Genomic DNA, 6747 nt, shown 5'->3' on the forward strand with positions numbered 1-6747 from the left:
CTTAGCTAAACTAACTTGTTCTTCAGAATTTAGCTAAAAATCACCTTTCCTAGGAAATCTTCCTTAACTATCTTTTATCCCCAGTCTGGAATCTTATAATTTCTGATTAATGCCGCCTCCATCTAATGTCATCTGGATTGATATTGTTTGACATTATGTGTTCCCATGTCTTTTTCTCCCATAAGATAATGACTATTTTGAGGATGGGGACGATATCATTGACATTTTTGTGATAACTATAGGTGGCATTACCTAACTATGCTATACACTTTACACACATGAACTCTCATATGAACTCCGTTGAGGTGGACACTATGAAAAAGCTCAGGTTATATAATGAGATATCACTGTTGCTACTGCTGTTAAGTTGCTTCAGTCGTGTCCGACTCTGTGCAACCCATAGATGGCAGCCCACCAGGCTCCCCTGTCCTTGGGATTCTCCAGGCAAGAATATTGGAGTGGTTTGCCATTTCTTTCTCCAATGCATGAAAGTGAAAAGTGAAAGGGAAGTCGCTCAGTTGTGTCCGACTCCTAGCGACCTCATGGACTGCAGCCTACCAGGCTCCTCTGTTCATGGGATTTTCCAGGCAAGAGTACTGGAGTGGGATGCCATTGCCTTAAACCCACAAAAATGTCTAAAGTAAAAAAGTGACAGCACCAAATGCTGATAATGATGAAGAAACTGAATCACTCATACATTGCTGGTATGAATTCAAAATGGCATAACTCTGAAAGTTTGGCAGTTTCTTATACAATTAAAAACGCAACTACCATGTGACCCAGCAATTACACTTGGTCATTTATCTCAGATAAGTGAAAATTTCTGTTCACACAAAAACCTGTGCATGAAAGTTCATAATGGCTTTGTTCATAGTAGCCCCAAATTGGAAACCAACCAAATGTCCTTCAGTGGGTGAATGGTTGAACACACTATGGTGTATCCATAATATGGAATACAAATCAGCAATAAAAAGGGAATGGACTATTAAGACACACAACAATAATGTATGAACCTCAACAACAGAAGAATTATGCTGTGTGAAAAAAGTCAGTCTCCAAAGCTACAATTGTAAAATTATATTCACTTAACATTCCTGAAATGACAAAATTATATATATGGAAAACAGGTAAAAGGCTACAAGAGATTAAGAATAGGGTGGAATTAGGAGAGTGGTGAGTGTGGCTATAATATAACAGGACAACATGAGGGGTCCTTGTAGTAATGGAAATATTCTGTACTTTAACTGTATCAATGTCAACATCCTGGTTATGATATTGAACTACAGTTGTAGGTAACTAGGAAAATACTGCAGAGGATACCTCTGTCTTATTTCTTATATCTGCATGTGAATCTACCAGTATCTCAAAAATAAGAGTTATTTTTTTTTAAAGGAGTAGAGTACTGATACATATTATGGCATGGATAAGCCACGTAAAATTATACTAAGTGAAAGAAGTCAGTAACAAAAGACCACATTATGCATGGTTCTATTGACATGAAATATTCAGAAAAGACAAATCCATAGAGACAGAAATTGGACTAGTCGTTGGCTAGAGCTCGAGGAGGGGTGGAATGGAAAGGGACTGATAAAGTCACTTTTTATGGTGATGAAAATGTTTGAAATTAAGATAATGATGATGATTGCAAAACTCTGTGATATACAAAGCCCACTGAACTGTACATTTTAAAAGGTAAAGTTGATAGTACTTGAATATATCTCAATAAAGCTATTGTTTAAAAAATTATAGATCATATAACAAAACAACAGAGTAGACAATTCCTAGCTCTCATTTCTCCACAGAAACATCAAAAAATAAGCAGAAACTGTCAGAGCCAACTTTGTCAGAGCTCTGAAAATCAGTCAAATATTTCTGACAATCAAGTGGACACTAAATCAAGAAAAAGACAACTGCAAATAGGAGAGTTTTGTGGTGCATTTGCATGCCCTTGCCCCACCCCTTCCTGGGTATTGTGGCAGCTTTTTTCTTTCTTTGAGCTTTGTGTTTTTTATTTTTTTCCTTTATAGTCAAGGACTCTTGCTTTCAACTTAAACAGAAATTCAAGTCTGTAACAGGTTGCAGCTTAAGTAAAATACCATGCACAACATTTGATTACTTCAAAACAGTAAGAACACACAGGGTGAAGTGAATGGTAAAATAGGGCTTACTGTTCCCAAAAATTAGGTATAACAGCAAAAACATTACCATGCATAGCTAAAGTTATTCCTTGAACCCTAGCTTGTGAGGCAGATAATAAAAGCATCAATTACTGGTAGATGAAGTAGGGCTTCTTAAACTTATCAGTTTAATCAATAAACAAGTGTTTTTTGTTTTAAGTTACTTTTTTTTGTGTCAGTTCCACCAATGAAAATCATTTGATTTGTACTTTAAAATCCATTGTTCCACTTAAAAGAGTATGAAAATATGTTTATAGAGGACAATGATGGGCTTCAGATCAGACTGCACCTCTTTAAATTCTCCCAACGTGTGTTATGTGTCATACATAAGCGTCTTGATCCACAGCACACAATTTCCCAAAGGAATACCAAGTGGGCAGCTGACATGCCACCACCTCACTTCAGTTCAATTCAGTCACTCAGTCGTGTCAAACTCTTTGGACTGCAGCAACTGTGGACTGCAGCACACCAGGCTTCCCTGTACCTCACCAAATTCCGGAGCTTACTCAAGCTCATGTCCATGGAGTCAGTGATGCTATCCAACCATCTCATCCTCTGTCATCCCCTTCTCCTCCCACCTTCAATCATTCCCAACATCAGGGCCTTTTCAAATAAGTCAGTTCTTTGCATCAGGTGGCCAAAGTATTGGAGTTTCAGCTTCAGCATCAGGCCTTACAATGAACATTCAGGACTGATTACCTTTAGGATGGACAGGTTGGATCTCCTTGCAGTCCAAGGGACTCCCAAGAGTCTTCTCCAACACCACAGTTCAAAAGCACCAATTCTTTAGTGCTTAGCTTTCTTTATAATCCAACTCTCACATCCATACATGACTACCGGAAAAACCAAAGCTTTGACTATATGAAACTTTGTTGGCAAAGTAATGTCTCTGCTTTCAAATATGACATAAAGGTTGGTCATAACTTTTCTTCCAAGGCACAAGCATCTTTTAATTTCATAGCTGCAGTCACCATCTTCAGTGATTTTGGAGCCCCCAAAAATAAAGTCTGTCACTGTTTCCATTGTTTCCCCTTCTATTTGCCATGAAGTGATGGGATCAGATGCCATGATTTTAGTTTTCTGAATGTTTTTTTTTTTAATTTTATTTTATTTTTAAACTTTACAATATTGTATTAGTTTTGCCAAATATTGAAATGAATCCACCACAGGTATACCTGTGTTCCCCATCCTGAACCCTCCTCCCTCCTCCGTCCCCATACCCTCCCTCTGGGTCGTCCCAGTGCACCAGCCCCAAGCATCCAGTATCGTGCATCCAGCCTGGACTGGTGACTCGTTTCATACATGATATTATACATGTTTCAATGCCATTCTCCCAAATCTCCCCACCCTCTCCCTCTCCCACAGAGTCCATAAGACTGATCTATACATCAGTGTCTCTTAAGCCAACTTTTTCCACTCTCATCTTTCACTTTCATTAAGAGGCTCTTTAGTTCTTCTTCACTTTCTGCCATAAGGGTGGTGTCATCTGCACATCTGAGGTTATTGATATTTCTCCTGGCAATCTTGATTCCAGCTTGTGCTTCATACAGCCCAGCGTTTCTCATGATGTACTCTGCATATAAGTTAAATAAGCAGGGTGACAATATACAGCCTTGATGTACTCCTTTCCTGATTTGGAACCAGTCTGTTGTTCCATGTCCACTTCTGTTGCTTCCTGACCTGCATGCAGATTTCTCAAGAGGCAGGTCAGGTGGTCTGGTATTCCCATCTCTTGAAGAATTTTCCAGTTTGTTGTTATCCACACAGTCAAAGTCTTTGGCATAGTCAATAAAGCAGAAATAGATGTTTTTCTGGAACTCTCTCGCTTTTTCAATGTTCCAATGGATGTTGGCAATTTGATCTCTGGTTCCTCTGCCTTTTCTAAATCCAGGTTGAACATCTGGAAGTTCATGGTTCATATACTTTTGAAGCCTGGCTTGGAAAATTTTGAGCATTACTTTACTAGTGTGTGAGATGAGTGCAATTGTGTGGTAGCTTGAGCCTTCTTTGACATTGCCTTTCTTTGGGATTGGAATGAAAACTGACCTTTTCCAGTCCTGTGGCCACTGCTGAGTTTTCCAAATTTGCTGTCCTATTGAGTGCAGCACTTTCACAGCATCATCCTTCAGGATTTGAAATAGCTCAACTGGAATTCCATCACCTCTACTAGCTTTGTTTGTAGTGTTGCTTCCTAAGGCCCACTTGACTTTGCATTCCAGGATGTCTGGCTCTAGGTGAGTGATCATACCATCATGGTTATCTGGGTCATAAATATCTTTTTTGTATAATTCTTCTGTGTATTTTTGCCACCTCTTCTTAATATCTTCTGCTTTTGTTAGGCCCATACCATTTCTGTCCTTTATTGTGCCCATTTTTACATGACATGTTCCCTTGGTATTTCTAATTTTCTTGAAGAGATCTCTAGTCTTTCCCTTTGTATTTTCTTCCTCTATTTCTTTGCATTGATCACCAAGGAAGGCTTTTTTAAAATCTCTCTTTGCTATTCTCTGGAATAGCAAAGCCACCATCTCAGAATATTCTAAACTGGATACTGCATTTGTCAGCATGTGGCACCAGGGAACAGGGAAAATAGGGTAGTTGAGGTTGTTAAAGGAGAATTCTAAAACAGTTTAGGCAATCATATGCCTTTATAGTGACTTGTGGCATTTGCAGAGTGATTGACACATGGCTTGCTTTAGAAGCATCAAAACAAGGGGGCATGTATATTTTGGAGCCTTTTGTAGTTGTTGTTCTTGTCATTTGGTAGCCATCTGGTGGTGCTTCATACTGAATGTGGGAAAGATGCTGCACTCAATTGAACTCAAAAATAAATTCTTTTGTTTGAAGGTTGACTGTTGGATCAAAGTTGTAAGTAACTCCTTGTGTTGCTTCACAATGAATCTAGGATTTTCATCAATATCGTTGCCAGAGAAATACTGATCTATGATTTCCAATGCTAAATATATGTCCTCATTTTCATATTGGTGTAAAACTTCTCCAAACCACTGCTTTCTTTATTACTTCAGCTATCATGCTTGCTTCATCACTAGCCATTATAGACCATCTAAAACCACTAGAACAACTTGAGAATCTTTTACTGAAAGTAAATTAGATAATGGTGGTATTGTGCTGTACAAAGTACTCAACTTGATATTTTTTGCCACTTATCATTAAGTTGCTAATTGCCCCCAAAGCTCCCTTTTGTGTTCCAAAGTCCCCCTTAGCAAGCTGATAAATAATCATAGGATTAATCCAACATCTATTACAGCTTGAACTTGTTGCTGGTTGCCTGCTGTAATGTTGGAAAGGAATCACACTGCTTCCTTATTTATCTTCTTCTTTGGATGTGATAAGAAATTTGGGAAGTGTGACAGGACATTGCAGTTGAGAACAACCTGGGTCTGCTCGTTGGCACCTGTCACTGTGTTGCCAACTGCTCTCAGTGCTGCTGTTTGAACTTTCATTTCCTGATGGCTCAGTAGGGACACAAGAAATGGCACAGCCCTTGAATCAATAACCATCTGTATCTGCTCTTTAATTCCATCTATCAGATGTGACAGCACCCAAACAGTATTCACAAGAGTGTTTATGTCCATATGATATATTAAGACACACAATGCTGGCAAAATCTCCAGACTGTCTCCATAGGTGATGGAATCAGTCCTTATTTCTGCAGAGACTGAAAATAATCCATGAGACATTCCAAAAGAGGGCAATAAGAATGGAGGGACTGATAAAAGACAGAATAATTTTGACAACTCTCAGTGAACATGACATAATCTCTACTCTGAGGATCATCACCTGCAATATTCCCCAAAGCCCATACTGCTTGCTTACAAACATTCTGATGTGGCTGAAAGGAGAAGTCTTAGAAAAAGAGGTACAGCATTAAACTGTATGATAGTTTGAGTCTATGCAGAACTTCCTGATGCTATATTAGTTAACACTTATACAGCTTCAAACTGTAATGAAGGATTATCATCCCTTTCTAGACACTTCACTAGAATTGGTAAAATCCAAGGTTTTATTAGATCATCACCTGGTGGATTTCTGTCACTGGATAAAAGTTTTCTTGCAGCCTGTATAGCACTCAACTGGGCCACTGGGTATTTATCACTTGTAGCATTCTGCATTATAGTTTCTAGTATTATATTGTGTGCTTTAAAATCAGAATCAGCATCTGAATCTTCTAAATTTTTTCTTGGGGAACATTTCTTTTTTCAGTAATTGTTCATCTCTTTTGTTCTTTTGCAGTTGAACAGTCATTTCATTTCTGTATCTTCACATTGTCTCCACATTGAGGCTCTTATTCTTAAAGCTCTTGATGAGGTGGTTCTCCAAGCTGGGGTTCTCAGCCATGGCTGTATGCTGGTTCCAGCTGCAGCTGTGGCACAGCAGTAGTGGAGGCAGTGAGTCTCAGTAAGGGAGGGGGAGGTGGAAGGCGAGAGGGGAAGAGAGGGAAAGGGGGAGAGGAACGCATATTACTTTATGCTGCCAAGCACTGGTAGCAGTCTTAGAGTGGTAAAAGCTCATGCTCCCACTGTGGGATCCTGGTCTCTGGTTAGAGGGA

At 39.1% G+C, this 6747-nt stretch overlaps 1 pseudogene; it reads right to left on the minus strand.

The window, feature by feature from the left end:
* Nucleotides 1-4988: 4988 nt before the first annotated feature.
* LOC102283397 (importin subunit alpha-4 pseudogene) lies at nt 4989-6536 on the minus strand (annotated as a pseudogene).
* Between the last annotated feature and the right edge of the window lie 211 nt (nt 6537-6747).

The sequence above is a fragment of the Bos mutus genome, chromosome X (assembly GCF_027580195.1).
Source record: "Bos mutus isolate GX-2022 chromosome X, NWIPB_WYAK_1.1, whole genome shotgun sequence".
Lineage (NCBI taxonomy): Eukaryota > Metazoa > Chordata > Mammalia > Artiodactyla > Bovidae > Bos > Bos mutus.